Source organism: Hemiscyllium ocellatum, chromosome 1, assembly GCF_020745735.1.
Source record: "Hemiscyllium ocellatum isolate sHemOce1 chromosome 1, sHemOce1.pat.X.cur, whole genome shotgun sequence".
NCBI lineage: Eukaryota > Metazoa > Chordata > Chondrichthyes > Orectolobiformes > Hemiscylliidae > Hemiscyllium > Hemiscyllium ocellatum.
In genome coordinates, this window is record NC_083401.1 from 46664617 (window position 1) to 46683419 (window position 18803).

Below are 18803 nucleotides of genomic sequence, written 5' to 3' on the forward strand. Positions count from 1 at the left end.
ATATCTACCACCCAGTGCACCCTGAGTGAACCAGATTAAAAGCACCAATCATTGGTCTCATATATTTAAGGTTCATCTGGTTGTCCTCTTTACAATCCCTACATGGTGGACTGTAGGGACATTGCGTAAATTTAAAGAGGACATAGACAGATTTTTAATTAGTAATAGGTGGTGTCTGTGACTAAGGATAATGGAAAACAGGCAGGAAAGTGCAATTGAGGCCAACTTGATGTCCCAATCCTGCTATGAGTTCTTGTGTTATGTTCTTTTGTTCTATGATCCATTAACATCACCACTATACCACTGCTTCAAGGTAGACATCTATGCAACCTTAAAAAAAAGCCACTTCTTTTCAAGACTGTCTCAACAATGTTTCCTCACACAAGTGCAATAAGCTCCCAAGGAAGGGAGGATGAAAAAATAGTCACCTGCTACAGTTGGAGGAGATCATGTCTGGTGCAGAAGGAGGTGGCGGCAGGTGGCGCTGGCGAGGGAGTCAGACCAGGCGGCAGGAGGTCTGCGGGGTCGGGCTGGGAGGAGCCGGGTCAGTGCGTAAGTGAATGGCGCTGTTGCCGGTGAGCTAGCGTCAGGGCTGGAACCTGCTGCAGCAACATGGAGTGAAATTAGGAGGAAAATAACAAGCAGCGGAGAAGGTGAGTGAGTGATAACGCGCAGGCGGTTGCCTGTAAGCTGAACCCTGCATTCTGCTTCTGACCGTCTTTGGAACTATTTTTTAAACATCAGCGAGAAGTGTTGTCGTTGACAGATTTCATCCAGGCCTTTAAACCTAGAGCCTTGTCTGTAATGGACGTAATTGTGCTGTTTAGGATCACAGCTTATGTCTATCGATTTACTTCGGTGAACATTTATTGCTGGGACTTGTTCTCTTCCCCCAGACCCTCTAGGAGCCCTCTTTATTATTTTGTGGCCTTGATGACTCTCCATCCCTGGTTATAACCTCGGGATTTGGTACAGAAATGTACCTGATGTCCAAAAGTGTTTATTTGCTCAATATTCAGGCAGCTGATACGGCACATTTTTAAAACCAAGGGTTTGATGATGATCACGTCGTAATCTCCAGCTGACAGACGGAAATTTCCGGAGGACTTTTAAATTCGTCTAAGCCTGGTCTGATTCAGGAAGTTGTCATTTTGAGTTTTAACTTGGTTTGTGTGGTAACCTCTGAACCCTGCCCCTGTGTCTTGGATTCATAATCAACGCTCATATTGATCTCTGCAAATGATTACCGACTGGGTTTTAAATAAGATACCGATTCCATGCATTGTATGCATTAAATTCCTTGATGAATTGTAATTTGTACCTTGGTGTGAAGGTGGTTGTGGATTTAGGATTCTAAAGCTTTGGTAGGAAACTGATATGGTTGTGATTAATATTAATGAATGAGTGTTCTGAAACTTTTATGATTTGGTTTTGATAACTGATGCATTCTATACCTGGATGCAATGTTTCAATAATTCCAGCTGCTTTGTTGGGTGGAATCTCGACACCAGTCTACACACCAGGTTCAGGTATGTTTGTCCTCATAATTGCAACTGATTTATAGCACCTCGGTAAAATGGGATTTAGAAGGAAAAGTAACCATGTTTTTGTGATTGGAAGCCTGTGACCAGCAGTGTAGGACAGGGATTGGTCCTGGGACCTTTGCTGTTATGTGCACCTAAGTGTGTTAACCACTTGGATGTGGATGTGAATGTCAAAGGTATAATTAGAAAGCTTGCAGATGGCAAGAAAATCGATGGTGTTTTGATAGTGAGGAGGATGGTCTCAGACTACAGTCTGACATTGGTCAGCTGGTGGTAGATGGAATTTAATCCTGAGAAGTATGAGGAGTTGCGTTTAGGGCAGTCTAAGAAGGGAAGGATTTACACAATAGTAGGTCCTTGGGAAGTACTGAGGAACATAAGGACCTTGGTGTACAAATCCATAGATCACTGAAGGTGTCAGCATGGGTAGATAGGCTGGTGAAGAAGACAAGTTGGATGCATGCCTTCATTATTACTTGGGGCATTGAATATATGAACAGGGAAATCTTATTACAACTTATAAAACATTGGTTGAGTCACAGATGGGTGCACTACCATGTGCAGTTCTAATTGCCACTCCATCGGAACGATGTAATTGCACTAGAGATGTGCAGAGGAGATTCCTGGGATGGAACGTCTCAGCTATGAGGAGAGACTGGATAGGCTGGGTTTATTTTCCTTGGAGCAGAGGATGCTGAATTGGGATTGGATTGGATTGATGTATACAAAATTATGAGAGCTATAGAGTTGATTGTGATAATCCCCTTGGCAGATATGTCTAAGAGTAAAAAATGAGGTCTGCAGATGCTGGAGATCACAGCTGCAAATGTGTTGCTGGTCAAAGCACAGCAGGTTAGGCAGCATCTCAGGAATAGAGAATTCGACGTTTCGAGCATAAGCCCTTCATCAGGATATGTCTAAGACCAGAGGACAAATTTTAAGGTGAAAAACAAGTGGTTTAGAGGAGATATGAGAAATATGTTTCCACCCAGAGAGTTGTAGAAATATAGAACATGCCGCCTGAGACAGTAGTGGAGGTAGGTGCTCTTGCAACATTTAAGAAGCACCTGGAAGAGTACTTAAAATGCCAGGGCGTAGTAGGTTCTGCACCAAGTGTGCACAAATGGGATTAGTATAGTTTGGTGTTTGTTGGTCAGCATAGACATAGCGGGCCTATTCCTATGTTCTATGATTACAAATTTAGTTTTATGTCTTATTGTATCATTTTAGTTCCAAGTATTTTTACAGCAAGAAAACAGTGGTGCATTGTTAACTCAGAACACATATTTCAAGGGTTCTTGTCATTGTTGACACTGCATCAGCTTGTTCTACAGATGTTTTTTTCGACATTAACCTTGGTGTTCTTGCAACTCAGTCCCAGACAACTATTAGTTATTTGTTTTGCCCAGGAAATGCATGAAACTGAAGTGAGATTGCTATGTTTTGAGGTAGCAAGTTTATGGAGACGTAACAAGTCAGCAGCCATGTGCTGATGTTTGTTGAAAAAAAATCTTCCAAGGGATAACATGTCTCTGGCAAGGCCAGCATTTGTTGCCTATTCCTTAATACCCTTGAACTGATTGGTTTACAAGGCTATTGGTTTAGAGGACAGTTAAATGTTAACCACATTGCTCTGGGCATCCAGTCATGTGTAGGCCAGATCAGGTAAGGCTCGCCTTAGCTCAGGGACATTAGTGAATCAGATGAAGTTTCATGACAATTGATAGTTTCATGATTACCGTTACTGAGACTAGCTTTTGATTCTGGACTTTGCTACATTTCCTCAAGTCAAAAACGTTTGGAGAAGTGTAATGGATCATGCATAATGTATGGAATGAGCTGTCAGAGGAAGTGGTGCCACTACATCCTTTAAAAGGCATCGGGATAGGTATATGGGTAGGAAGGGTTTAGAGGGATATGGGCCATACGCTGGCAAATGGGACATGTTTAATTTACAACTTCTGTTCGGCATTGACAAGTTGGACCAAAGGTCTGTTTCCGTGCTGTATATCTCCATGACTCTAGAGTAATTATTTAAGGTCTTTGGTTTAGTTTTTGCAGTGGACAACCGTGTTATAGGTGATTCTTTTATATGATTGCCTCTGGACTACAGTGATTACATAATTTTGTAGTTTAATTAGTGACAACTAGATTCAAACTATGGTTTTGTTTGATCATCATAGTTGAACCCCAGTGAGATGTAAAGCTTTCTGTAAATGTCATTAACAAGGTTATAGAGAGAGGCTGAAAAGTACATAGCACCTCTAGAAGTATACCACTTGCACAAAGTAATTGTTTTAAAATGTTCTTGGCATTGAGGGCACAAATTTCTGTCTTATTATTACTATTATTATTAAATCCAGATCGTACATCCCATATGTCTAGGTTGAGTAAGCTCGACACAACCAGAGCAGCAGCTGAAATGCTATAATTGACTTGGTTTCGTACGGACTAAGAGGGCAAGGGGGATAAAATAACATTGTTCATGGTCCAGATTGCTGTCAAATACATGTGTAGTGGATCAACAACTAAAAGTAGGTTTGAATTTGACAATGCTGACCTCCATGGTAAAACAACTTGTTGCTACTCACTGCTTAAAGTAAGGGCCTGCATTAAATGTTACTGTTCACCACTGTTGGGTACTCAAAGTACAGTCAATACAGGAACCTTAAGCCTGACAGCTCCGTGACATCATTCATCCACTTCTGGTTTCTTGTGTATTCCCAATTGCCTTGACCCTAAGCTGTGGAATTCTCATTGTAAATTTGTCTCCTCTTGCTTCTGTTAAAGCCTTGAAGCCTATTTGCTTACTTGGTTTTCCTGTCTTAATATTTTTATGGGTCAGTTTCAATTTTGGTCTCACAATACTTCTTCAACTACTTTGAAGTTGTTGCAGTTGTTGTTGTGTCACCATAGGCCGACCAGACCATAGGGGCTTCTCTCATTAGGGAGAAGCGACTGGTGGTGATTTAATCTGAGGGCCACCAGACCTCAGGTGAGGGAAGAGATTGAGAAGGAGAATCCTTCATGGTAACCTTAAATCAGTGATGGGAATTGAAGCCATGCTGTTGGCATCACACTGCTCTGTAAGCTAATCCAGCCAACTGAGCTAAACCGATTCCCAGTATCTTAGTATGGTAAAGGTGCTTCTACAGATGCAAGTTATGTTTGTAGACTTAGTAATAATCTAATCAAGAAGGTGTCAGTAGAGACCCAAACAAAACTAATGTCTGGAATTGTCTTCCCACTCCTGCCAAAGTTGAGTTCACCGATGCCTGGGTATATAATATTTGTAATGTACTAACTGATCTGCTGTCATGTTCATTCTAATGTAATGAGTCCTTCCTCTGACTGCTAGATTTCCATGCACTTCCTTTTAGTGACTCCTGTAAAACGTTCAAGACGAGAGCAGAATGAACTTGATCTGTGTGGACTTCAGTAAGGCGTTTCACAAGGTTCTTCATGGTAGACTGGTTAGCAGGGTTAGAGCACATGAAATATGGGGAGAACTAGTCATTTGGTTACAGACCTGGCTCAAAGGTAAAAGGCAGAGGATGGTAGTAGAAGTTTGCTTTTCAGACTGGAAGCTTATGACCAGCGGTGTGTCACAAGGATTGTTGGTGGGTCCAAGGCTTTTCATTATTTATATAAATGATGTAAATGTGAACGTAGGAGGAATGGTTAATAAGTTTGTAGTTGACACCAAAATTGGAGGTGCATTGGACAGTGAAGAAGGTTACATCGGATAGGAAAGGGCTCGTGATCAGATGGGACAATGGGCAGAAGATTGGACAAGAAGAATAGAGTTTAATTTTGATTAAGGTGAGCTGCTGAATTTTGGAAAGGTAAATCAGGGTAGGACTTATTGACTATGTGGTAAGGTCCTGAGGTGTTTGCTAAGCAAGAGACCTTTGAGTGCAGGTTCATAGTTCATTGAAAGTGGAGTTGCAGGTAGATGGGGTAGTGAAGAAGGTGTTTGGTATGCTTGCCTTTATTAGTCAGTGCATTGAGTATAGGAGTTGGAAAGTCATGTTGCAGTTGTACAGGACATTGGTGACGCAACTTTTGAAATACCGCATGCAATACTGGTCTCCCTAATATAGGAAGGATGTTGTAAACTTTAAAAGGGTTTAGAAAAATAATTACAAGAATGTTGCAATGGTTGGGAGGCTTAAACTATAGAGGCTGGGGCTGTTTTCCCTGGAGGGTAGAGGCTGAGGGGTGACCTTATAGAGGTTTATAAAATCATGAAAGGCAGAAATGGGTGAATAGCCAAGGTCTTTTCCCCAGGTTGGGGGCATTCCAAACTAGAAGGCATAGGTTTAAGGTGAGAGGAGAAAGATTTAAAAGGGACCTAAGGGGTCAATGTTTTCATGCAGAGTTTGGTGCCTTAATGGAATGAGCTGCCAGAGGAAGTGGTGGGGAGGCACTTGGATGGGTATATGAGTAGGAAGGGTTCGGAGGGATGTGGGCCAAATGCTGACAGATAGGACTAGATTAATCTGGTCAGAATGCATGAGTTGGACTAAACGGTCTGTTACTGTGTTGTACATCTGAGTCTATAACACTGCTATATACCTCCTCCCTCCTCGGTAACCAAGGCCTCAGACGCACCTTTCGTGCTAAGTTCAGTATTGGGCAGGGGTGACATTAGAGGAGTTTTTTTTGGGGGGGGAGCAGGTGAAAAGCCAGAAGTTGTGGTCCACATTGGTACAAAACATGTATGGGAAGGGTGATGTGGCATTCCAATGGAATGTAACGAGCGAGATATAAAATTGGAAAATAAGTTCAAATTTTTAACCAAAAAAATGTTTGCTGTTTGATGTTTTTGTGCGGTGAGTTTTGTTCAGACCATTAAAGTAGAAATGGTTAACAACTTTTGACAAGGTACTGACCACTAATCATTTCGTTTCTATAGGGAATTTTTGAGTGTTGGGTGGTACTGAAAATTTGTGGAGGAATCCTTTAGTTTACACTCAGGCTTTGAAATTCTTTATAAACCCGACAACCAGTAAGTGAATCAATCTAAGTTTAGCAATTGTACATGTGTTTGCTTATGTATGTGTGTTTAATATGTTACTCATTTTAGGATTTCTTTTATTATTTTGAGGATGTGGATTTCATTGATGCGTCAGCATTTATTGTCCATTCCTAATGGCCCTGTTACCCTCTTGAACTGCAATATCCACAATGCTGTTAGGTATTTTGACTCCATGGCAGTGAAGGAATGACAGTATATTTCCAAGTAAGGATGTAAAGTAGCTTGAGAGGAACTTGCAGGTTGCAGTGTTCCTATGGATCTGCTGCTTGATGTGTGAATTCACTTTAAAACATAACTTTAATAATTTTAAACGTGACCCTCAAATGTAGTTTTTCTTTGAAGTGTTCTGTGAAAAAGTGGTCCAAAATTTTGATTGTGATGAATGCATTCGTAATTGTTGAAACTGTGCTGTCAAAAATCAGAACATTTCTAGAAGTGTGAAATGTTCGCTGACTAGAATGGTGGCCCATTGGTTACATTAATGAATGTGTTCAGGTTACAAATAAATAAGAAGCAGCATTTCTGTTGGTCATCCTGAAAATATTGGATGATAAAATTCAGTAGGAGAAAGTGAGGACTGCAGATGCTGGAGATCAGAAAAATGTGTTGCTGGAAAAGCGCAGCAGGTCAGGCAGCATCCAAGGAGCAGGAGAATTGACGTTTCGGGCATAAGCCCTTCTTCAGGAAAATTCAGTGGCTTGCTAGTGTCCTTTAGGGAGGCTACCTACTGTGCTTCTCAGTTTGAGCTATGAAACTCCTCAAGAAATTAGTTGTGAATGCAGCCCAGTCCATCAGCCTTTCTCCCAATGACTCCATCTACTCTTACTACTGTCTCAGGAAAAAGCAGACAACATAATCAAAGACTCCTCCAACCCCAGTTATATTCACTTACAGCCTCTTTCATCAGGTTGAAGATATAAAAATTAAAAAAAAGTACCAATAAATTCAAGAAGAGGTCCTTCCCCATTGTTATCAGACTTGTGAACATATCTTTCACATCAGAGTTGATCTTTCTGCACCTTCTCAGTAGCTGTAACACTATATTCTGCACTCTGTATTATCTTGATGTACCTGTAGAAGTTATGATTTGTCTGGTTAGCAAGCAAAACAATACTTTTACAATACACCATATCTTGGTACATTTGAAGATAATAGATCAAATAAAATACGTATCAATGCAGTTGACTCTTGAATGCCCTTAAGGCTGGAAGATATGAAATTATATCAAATTGCTTTTAAAATTGTTAAGAATAGAATCTATTGGACCAACCGCCATTGACCCGGGATTACTGTGGAGGCGATGAACTGGTGGTATTATTGCTAGGCTATTAATTTAGAAACTTAGCTAATGTTTTGTGGATTTGGGTTCAAATAGGGCAGGATGAGGCTATTTGGCCCTTCAAGCCTATTCCACCATTCATTATGATCATGGCCGATCATCCAACGCAGTAGTCTGTTTTCACATTTCTACCATACCTTTAGCCCCAAATACAAATCCAACTCCTTCTTGAAATTGTAAAATATTTTTGCCTCAGATGCTTTCTGTGGTAGTGAATTCCATAAGCCCACCATTGTTTGGGTGAAGCAACTTTTCTTCTTGATTCTTAATAGTCTACCTTGCATTCTTACACTTTGACTCCTGGTTCTGGACTCCCTACTTTATCAGGAACATCCATCCTGCATCTACTCTGTCTAGTCCTGTTAGATGTTTATAGGTTTCTATGAGATTCCCTCCTCATTCTCCTGAACTCTAGTGAACATAATCCTAACTGACTCAAATTCTCCTCATAGGGTAGTTCTACAATCACAGGAATCAGTCTGGTTAAACATTCGCTGTACTCCCCCTCTAGCAATAACATCCTTCCTAGACAAGAAAACCCACACTGCACAAAATATTCCAGGTGTGGTCTCATCAAGGCCCTGAATAATTGCAGCAAGATATTCCTGCTCTCAGTACTGAAATTCTCCTTGCTTTGAAGGCAAACATATCATATACCTTCTTAACGGGTTTGCTGCACTTGCATGTTTACTTTGTGACTGCTGTATGAGGATGTCCAGGTCTCTCTCAATCTATCACCATTCAGATAATCTTTTTTTTGTTACCAAAGTGGATAGCATCACATAATACTGCATCTGCCATGCATTTGCCCACTACCGTAGTATAATAAAAAAAATGAGAAGATGAAATATGACAGTATGCTAGCTAGTAATATAAAGTAAAATCGCAGGAGTTGTTTTTAGAGCTATAAAAGCCAAATAGGTGTCAAGAGCATACATTAGGCTGCTGGAAAATGAGGCCAGAGAAATAGTAATAGGGAACAAAGAAATGGTGGAGAAACAGAAAAGGTACTTTTTATCAGTCCTCATGATAGAGGCACCAGTAGCACACTAATGAGACAGTCAGATGTGAATGTAGTGGCCATCACTCAGGAGAAGCTGGAGAAGCTGAAAAGTCTGAATGTGGATAAATCACTTAGACCAAAGTTCTAAAGTAGAAAACTGAGGAGATTGTTGGAGACATTAGTGATCTTTTAGGAATCATTGTAATCAAGGAGGGTCCCAGAGGACTGGAAAATAGCGAATGTAACATCCCTGTTTAAGAAGGGGGGAGGTGGGGGCAGAAGACTAGACATTATTGGCTGATCAGCCTGAACTTGGTCATTTGTAAGATTTTAGAATCTGTTATTAAGGATGAGATTGTGGAGTACTTGAAGGTTCATGGTAAAAGTGGGTTGACTCAGCACAGTTTCGTCAAAGGGAGGTCATGCCTCAAGAATCTTTTAGAATTCTTTGAGGAGGTAACAATCAAGTTAGACAAAGGAGAGTCACTGGATGTGGTCTATATGGAATTCCAGAAGGTGTTTGACACGGTGCCACACAGGAGGCTGCTAAATACAATAAGACCTTTCGGTGTTAGTGCAAGGTACTGAAATGGATAAAGGATTGACTAACTGGTGAAAGGCAGAGACTTGAGATGAAGGGGTCGTCTTCAGGATGACAGCCGGTGACTAGTGGAGTTTCATGGGAGTTAATTTTGGAAGCACAGCTATTTATATTATACATTAATGATTTGGATGATGGATGATAGACTATTCTCTAAATAGGAAAAGGCTTCAAAGATCTGCAGCATTAAGTGACTTGGTGTCTTAGTTCAGGATTCTCTTAAGGTTGACATGTAGATTCATGTAGTTTCCTCATGAAGGGCTTTTGCCTGAAATGTCGATTTTCCTGCTCCTCGGATGCTGTCTGATCTGTTGTCCTTGTCCAGCACTACTCTAATCTCCAGCATATGCAGTACCCACTTTCTCCTATGTAGATGCAGCTGGCAGTTAGAAAGGCAATTGTAATGTTAACATTCATTTCGAGACGACTAAGATACAAGAGCAGTGATGAACTGCTGAGGCTGTATGAAGCTCTGATCTGAAAGCATTTGGAATATTGAGAACATTTTTGGGCCTCTATTATCTAAGGAAGGATGTTCTTACCTTGAAGAGCATCCGGAAAGGTTTGCAAGAATGATCCCAGCGATGTCACATGAGGAGTGGCAGAGGACTCTGGGTCTGTACTTGATGGAGTTTGGAAAGATGGGGGAGGATCTCTCTCAAACGTACAGAATACTGAGAGACCTGGAGAGAGTGGACTTGGTGAAGATGAGAGCAACTAGGACCTGAGGGCACAGCCTCTGTTTAAAGGAATGACCCTTTAGAATTGAGATGAGGAGGAATTTCTTCAGGCAGAGGGTGGTGAATCAGTGGAACTCATTGCCATGGAGGGCTAGGGAGGCCAAGTCATTGCATGTAGTTAAGGCACAGGTTCTTGGTTGGTAAAGGGATCAAGGGTTATGGAGAAGGCAGGGGAATGGACAAGGATGTAGAGGATAGTGAGATGTGTTTGGAGCATGCTAATATGTTAGGGCATTTTGAGATCAAGAAAGAAGTGGTTTTGGGTCTCTTGAGTATAAGTCCCATGGGTATGATGGTATCTATCCCAGGTTACTGAAAGAAATGAGAAGAGATTGTTGGGGCCTTGACCACAATCTTTAATATCCTTATTAGCCGCTAGAGAGGTTCCCAAGGACTGGCAATGTTCTTCTGTTCAAGAAGCGAAATAAGGATAATCCAGGAAACTATAGACTGGTGAGTCTCACATCGGTGGATGGGTAGCTATTGGAGAGAATTCTTAGGGACAGGATTTATATACATTTATCAAAGCATGGTCTAATTGGTGATGGTCAGCATGGTTTAGTGCAGGGCATGTCATGTCTTAGTAACTTGATTGAGTTTTTCAAGCAAGTGACAAAGGTGATTGATGAGGGTAGAGCAGTGGATGTTGTCTACATTGAGTTTAGTAAGACTTTTGACAAGGTCACACATGGTATGCTCATCCGGAAGACATGAGACCCATTGTGACTTGGCCACATGGATTCAGAATTGCTCACAGAACGCAATGGTGGAAGGTGGAAGGTTGTTTTTCAGGCTGGAGATCCGTGACTAGTGGTGCTTTGCAGGGATCCATACTGGGACCTCTACTGTTTGGGATATATGTAAATGACTTGGATGAAAATGTAGATGCGTGGGTTAGTAAGTTTGCAGATGATACAAAGATTAGTGCAGTTGTGGAGAGTGTAGAAGGTTGCCAACGGATACAGTAGTATATAGATCAGTCGCAGACAAGGGTGGAAAATGGCAGTTGGAGTTTAATATGGGTAGGTGTGAGGTGTTAAGGAAAAGTATGCAGTTAATGAACAGCATTGATATAAAGAGAGACCTTGTAGTTCAAGTCTATAGCTCCCTGAAAGTGGCCATCCAGTAGATAGGGTGGTAAATAAGGCGTATGGCATGCTTGCCTTTATTGGTCAGGGAATTGAGTTCCAGAGTCAGGATGTCATTTTGCAGCTTAAAAGACTTTGGTCCGACCATACTTAAGTATTGTGTTCAATTCTGGTTGCTACATTACAGGAAAGACATGGAGGCTTTCTAAGGATGTAGAAGAGGTTTACCAGGATGCAGCCTGGATTAGAGGATATGAGCTATAAAGGGAGCATAGAAAAACTAGGGTTGTTTTCTCTGGAGCAACAGAGGCTAAGGGGAGATCTACATAGAAATCTATAAAACCATGAGATGTATAGATAGAGTTGATGGTCAAAATCGTTTTCACTGAATTGAAATGTATAAAACTCGGGAGCATACATTTAAGGTGAGAGCGAGAAAATCCAAAGGAGATATGAGGGGTATGTTTAGTTTTATACTGAGGGTGGTAGGAGTGTAGAACACACTGCCGTTGGTGATGGTGGAGGCAGATAGGATAGAGACATTTAAAGATTTAAAGGACTTTTAGGTAAGTACATGAATATGCAAGGAATAGAGTGATATGGACCAAGGTTGGGCAGAAGGAATTAGTTTAATTCAACATCATGTTCAGCACAACATCAGTGGCTGAGGAACTTGTTCCTGTTCTCTACAGTCCTATGTAATACCGTTGAGAAACACAACAGCCAAGATTGAATGGTGAGTAGACTCAATGGGCTGAATGGTATAATTCTGCTCCTATATCATCTGGTCTTACATATTTAGCAGGTCAAATGGCTATTTCCTGTCTGGTAAAATTTCAGTTATCTCCTAGAATACTACAGTGTGGAAGTAGGCCATTCTCAAAGTTTATTGCGATAGTTCTTGGTGTGCAATAATGTTATAGTTTGAGAATAAATTGTATTAGACTTGTTATTTGCTTAATTTTGGTTAGTAAAGATTCCTGTCTTCTAGATATTAGATATTTTCATATCCAAGTTGTTGTGCTATAACATGTGTTTCTTGAATGTGAATTTGCTGTAATGTGAATTGGAGACACTGTTTATAAAGCACAAACCTTTAAAACGTGTGTTGGCTGTAACGCAATGACATTACCAACCCTTTGAAAAGTGCAATTTTTTTCTCTCTAAAATGCGTGGTTGCACAAGGATGCAACCATTGTGTTATAGAAGAAGTACCTGTATAAACTGGAAGAGTTTTGCTGTTTGGTGTGCAGTTCTGTTGTACTCCTGCTGAGGGTGATACTGAGCTATGTATTCTAGTTCTTGACAGCATCCTCACTGGGAGACTAGTGGTACTACAATTTGTAATTAGACCAGCGCAGTGGTAAACAATAATGATTCCTTTGGCACAATCACAAGGCCTTCGACCTGTCTTTGCTAATCCAGGAAAAACCTGCATACATCATAATCATAATATCTGACTGGCATTGGAAACATTCACTTCACTATCAATGAGTCAAAATCAAATGAGCTGACTCCATTGAGACACCTTTTAAAATGTGGTTGCACTAACCAAAAAATTAAGCTGGCTTATTTTAACAGTGTCAGCATGGAGAGCTAATCCTTCATGTTTTGCAGCATAACATATTTATTCTTGTAAATGGAAACCTTATTATGTTGTTGAGAATCAGTTTGACTATTGATTTTAAGCCAGTAGTAAGGGAGGTGAAAGCCTAGTGGTATTATTGCTAGCCTGTTAATTCCAAGACCCAGATAATGTAAAAACAAGAATTGTGAAGTGAGTAGCCCAGGTAAGGGGTCATGGTCAGATACATCTCAGATAATAGATACATCTGAGGATGATTTTAAGAGCACAAGTTTAAAGTAGGTTATTGCTTTATGTTGTTTTTCCCCACAATCAATTTGGCAATGCTATTTGTAATTAGCTAGGTTTGTCTGAGTCACATTGCACTTTTTTTTTGGTTAAGTTGTTCATCGTTCTGTTGGCTTTGTTACTGTGCATTAGTTGATTTGTGTTGGGAATGGAGGCCTTTTTTAAGTGTCATCCATAGCCATTTGCATGTTTTTATACAGTATGCATAGTCATTTTCTTTGTCTGTAGTACTTTACAATGCCCTTTCATATTTTGTGTGGCTGTTTTAATATCTTCTGGGCCACTTCCTTGATTCCACTGCTCTGTTTGCTGTTGTCAGTACATATTTATATTCAATTTCTGGATTCAAGTCATGATACAAATGAGTGGAATTATGCTGAAATTTCCCGTCTAACCAGTAACTGTTATTTTCTACCAATCAGAATTTCCCCTTATGTTTACTCCTGAATTAACGCAGCTTTGAAATGAATTTGTTCCAATTAAAATATTTTGTCAAATGCCAATGAAATTGCATCTCTAATTTAGTTGTTCCAACGTTGGCAGCCATGGCTTCAATAGTTGAGGCCATTGCCTCTTTACTGCTTTTTCTTGTTAAAACTTGCACTTTGACCATACTTTGTCTACCTTAATACCTCGTGTGTAGCGTCGTCTCAGTGCAATGTTGTTCCTGATATTAGTCTTAATAAAATACCATCTGTGTGAAGTCTTGATCCATCTGCCACTTGGTTTTTTGATGTTCCTGGCTTCAAACCCTCCCTTTTCAAACCAGCCAGTGAACGTACAAATTATCTGTGATGTTAGTCTTGTATTGTTTTAATCAGGAACTGTCTGTAGGCCACTGTTCTCGGACTTCCTAACTGCGATGCTGACTGCAGAGCACCCATCCCAGGTTGCTTCAGTGCAAAGCTGACTGAAGGTTCATAATTAATTCCTTGTTTCTCTTGACACGAGAGAAAATTCTGACATCGTAGTTAAGCAAGTCAATTATTGGATGGGAGTAATTAAATAGGAATTAATCCTATTGAAAGAAGATAATTTGCCAGACCAGGATAAAATATATCCCAGATGAAGGAAAGCAAGGAGGAAGTGGCAGGAGAGCTGGTCATAATTTTCCAATATTCTTTGATTGCTGAGATGATTACTAATATTGTATCTTTATTTGAAAAGGGAGAAAGGGATAGACCAGGTAACGATAGACCCCTCAATCTAACCTTGGTGTTAGAAAAAATTATTAGAAAAAAACCCTAAAGCAAGAAATGAATCTTTTAAATAGGTAAGGTTAATAGAAAACAGCATGAATTTGTTATGGAAGGTTGTGGCTGACTAATATAACTGACTAATACTACTGGTAACCAGGAGTGATGATGAAGGTAGCAGAATCGATGTTAGCTCTGTGCAAATGACAAATTGGATCTGGCAGAAAGCAAATTATTTTGATTTGAAGCCTGTTTTCAGTGGGTTCCAGAGGGCTCACTCTTAGAATCATAGAGCTGTACAGCATGGAAACAGACCCTTTAGTCCAACTCGTCCACGTCAACCAGATATCCTAAACTAATCTAGTTCCATTTGCCAGCACGTGGCCCATATCCCTCTAAAGCTTTTCTATTCATATACCCATTCAGATGGCTTTTAAATGGTGTAATTGTCCCACCCTCCACTACTTCCTCTCGCAGCTCACTCCATCGCGTACCACCCTATGCGTGAAAAAGTTGCCCCTTAAGTTATCTTTAAATCTTTCCCCTCACCTAGTTTTGGACTCCCCCCCCCCCCCCCCCCCCCCCCCATCCCAGGGACAAGGCCTTGTCTATTTACCATATCTCTGACCCTCATGATTTTATAAACCTCTAGAACATCACCCTGCCCCCAGCTTCCGATGCTCCAAGGAGAACAGCCCCAGCCTATACAGCCTCTCTGTATAGCTCAAACTCTCCAACCCTGCAACATTCTTGAAATCTTTTCTGAGCTGTTTGAAGTTTCATAACATCCTTCTGATAGGAAGACCAGAATTGCACGCCATATTCCAAAATGGCCGAACCAATGTCCTGTACAGCTGCAACGTGAGTCATGTCCTTCTGGGAAGGACATCTGCCAGCCTAACCTTGATGTGATCCAGAAACCCAGCAATGTGGTTGGCTCTAAAAGGCCTAGTAAACCATTCAATTTTATCAGTCTCTACAAAGGATCAGCAAAGAAGTGAAACCGGACAGGCCAGCTGGCATACAGCAGGTGGTTTGCAGTGATTCAGAAGGAAGCCTAGAGATGGGCAATAAATGCTGGCCAGCCACGTTTAAGTCCCAGGTGTCAATTAAAAAAAATGATAGGAAAAAACAAGGTAGATAAAGATAAAATATTTCCATTGGGGATTCTAGAACTAGAGGGCATGATCTAAAGGTTAGGGCTGGACTATTCAGAGATGTTAGGATGCAAATCAAACACTCAAAACACGGGGGAGTTTTGGAACTCCCTTTCACAAATGGCAGATGATGCTAATCCATTATTAATTTTAAATCTGAGAGAGATTTTTATCAAGCTAAGGTATGAAGGCGTGTTGGCCGAAGGCAGGTATGTGGAGTTTAGCCACAGATCGGCCATGCTCTCATTCGTGGCTCCGGCTTGAGGGCTTGAATGGCCTACTCCTGTTCCTATGAAAGTTATTTTACGTCATTAGTATTTCCTGAGATGGTTCAGGAGACTGAGGACTTGGAGTGTAAGCTCTAAATTCTTGTTCCCATAGTAATGAAGTTGAAACTATTTTGAAACTTGTACTGTAAACTCTAATACTTATTATTCATTATTTATTATATTTCTAAAGCAGAACCAGAACAAATTATATACATATTATTAGTTAGCTGTTAAAGGCTAGTTGAACAGATGCTTGATGTGCTTTATAAAGACATAATAGTGGAAAATAGGGTGGAGGGAATATAATTTCAAATGTGCTGTCATGTAACATTCTAGCCAAAATAAGTGAGGGTTAAGTTGAATGTTCCATTAAGCTTGCCCTTGCCTCTAGGTATTTTATCAAAACACCAAGATTAAATAGATTTTCTTCTAAAAATATACAGCGGCTAGCATTTCCTATTGCAAATCAATTAGTCTCGCTATATTCACTTGCCATGACTATATTGAAGTTTGTTTCAGTGAGACATAAATTTTGTTTTAAAATTTATTTTATGAAGGAAACAATATTGTTTGTGCAACAAAGAATGCCCCAAGTTAACTACAAGATTTTTTTTCTCCAGACAGTGTAGTTGAAAATGGAGGAAATTGATTAAAATGAACATATAGAAATAATTGGGGGAGTGGAGTTGACCAATATAGATAACAAATAGCCATTGATTAAGCTTCAGCATTTGTTTCAACACTGTTTAATGTTGTTTGGAAGTGGTGTGAAGGAGATGAATTAACAAATAGGAAGTGGGTTTGTTACGCATAAATAATTTGGTCTTGAGTGGAGATAATTTGGAAGAAGAAAATTAATGGCATCTTTCCCAAACTGGCCTGATAACTAATTGTTTATTCAAAAGTTATGAGTTATGCCTAACATATTAGTTGGATAATTTTGTAATTGCAATGTGCCAGATTACGAGTCTAATTTTGAAAATAATTTTACAACTACTTGATGAACCATATTTATCATTCTGCAGCAACAACATTGTGATTTTATAAATTTCAGGAAACAATGACTCACAACATATAAATTTAGTTTCATTTATTTGCTTATGGAATGCAAGCATCACCAGCTAGGCTAGCATTTATTGCCCATCCCTAATTATTCAAAAGGCAGATAAGAATCAATCACATTTCTATGGGCCTACAGTCACAGATATGCCTGCCTAGGTCAGGATGGCAGATTTCCTTCCACAAAGGGAGTTAGTGGACCAGTTGAGTTTTTATGGCACTTGACAGTGGTTACATGGTTGCATTTTGACTCGTTTTTCTTCCTCTTCCATAGAGTTTAGACAATTTAGGTTGCAGGGTGGTGCATTTCTTTCAATAAATTTTGATTGAATACTATTTTGAATTGCCATGTCCATCTGCATCTTTGAAGTGAATGCAGCAAAAGTAATGCAGCGTGCAGAATGTTTTCCAGTGGATAAATGATGGAAGGTATTGAATGACCAGGGATAAGGCACGCACACTCACTCAGAATAAAAATCCTGAGAAACTGCGGATGCTGGAAATTAGAAACACAAACACAAATTGCTGGAGAAACTCAGCAGCTCCGGCAACATTTGTGGATAGAAAGAGTACGTTGCTGGAAAAACACAGCCGGTCAGGCAGCATTCGAGGAGCAGGAGAATCGACATTTCGAGCATAAGCTCTTCATCAAAAATCCTGATGAAGAGCCATTGCTCAAAACATTGATTCTCCTGTTCCTCGAATGCTGCCTAACCGGCTGTGTTTTTCCAGCATCGGACTCTTTCTCTCCACAAATGTTGCCGGAGCTGCTGAGTTTCTCCAGCAATTTGTGTTTGTTTCTAATTTCCAGCATCTGCAGTTTCTCAGGATTTTTATTCTGAGTGAGTGCGCGTGGCTTATCCCTGGTCATTCAACACCTTCCATCATTTTTCCAGCACCACACTCTGAACTCTGATCTCCAGAACTGATTGTAGCCAGGAAAAGTTTGATATATATACTGAAGATAAGGTGGGAGTAGGGGACAAGAGTAAACAAAAGGTGGAGATGGAACTGAGAGAGAAAAAGAGGGAAAAGGAATAGGCAAAGGCCAGCCTGGTCAGGATCAATAGCTGCTAATGGGAACCATTAGTATCTGACAAAAGGATGGTTGTGGTAGCAGCTGATAAGGTTTTTTTTGGGAGTTGGGGGTAAGGCTCTGGAAGAAAGTGCTCAGGCCGTAACATGTTGAACTCGATATTGAGTCCTGAAGGCTGCAGAGTCTCCAAGTGAAAAAAGAGACGTTGTTCTTCCAACTTGCGCTGGAGCAATACAGGGATGTTGGCCAGCGAACACAATGATGCATTGAAGTGGCAGGCAACAGGAAATCTGGGCTCATTTTTGCAGACAGAACTATGTGCTGCAAAGTGGTCACCCCTTCTGTGTTGTCTGCCCAGTATAGAGGAACAACACATTGTGAGCAATATATACAGGAGTTTAGATTGAGTGAAGTGTAAGTAAATTGCAGCTTCACTGGGAAGGTGTATCTGAGGCCGTGGATAGTGAGGAGGGAGAAAATAGGCAGGTGGTAAACCTATGATTGCAGGGGAATGTGTGATGGGAATGGAGGAGTGGAACAAAGTGTCCCAGAGGGAACAGTCCCTGTGGAAGGCTAATAAGGGAAGGTAGCGGAATATGTATCTCATGCTGGCATCTTGCTGGAGGTGATAGAAATGGCAGCTCATGATCTTTTGGATGTATATGCTAATGGGATGGTAAGTGACCCTATTGCTGTTGTGAGAACTTGGAGAAAGGGTAAGGGGTCGGACACAGCTGGGGGTCCTGTCAACTAGGGTGTGGGGAAATCCCTGATTGAGGAAGAAGCTAAACATTTTGGAGGATCTTTTATAGAAGGTGGCATCATCGGAACGGATGCGACATGTAGAAACTGGAGAA

The 18803-nt window shown here is 40.6% G+C and overlaps 1 protein-coding gene across 3 annotated transcripts in view; it reads left to right on the top strand.

Moving 5' to 3' along the window:
* The first annotated feature begins 561 nt into the window (after positions 1-561).
* LOC132833420 (WD repeat-containing protein 7) overlaps positions 562-18803 on the top strand; it is a 673682-nt gene continuing 655440 nt past the window's right edge. For 2 of the 3 annotated variants that reach the window (XM_060851713.1, XM_060851878.1), the window contains exon 1: positions 562-653. The gene's annotated coding sequence lies outside the window, so the exon portion shown is untranslated. Of the gene's footprint in view, positions 654-6462; positions 6556-18803 lie in introns of all 3 variants that reach the window. The other variant, XM_060851797.1, reaches the window with a different exon arrangement.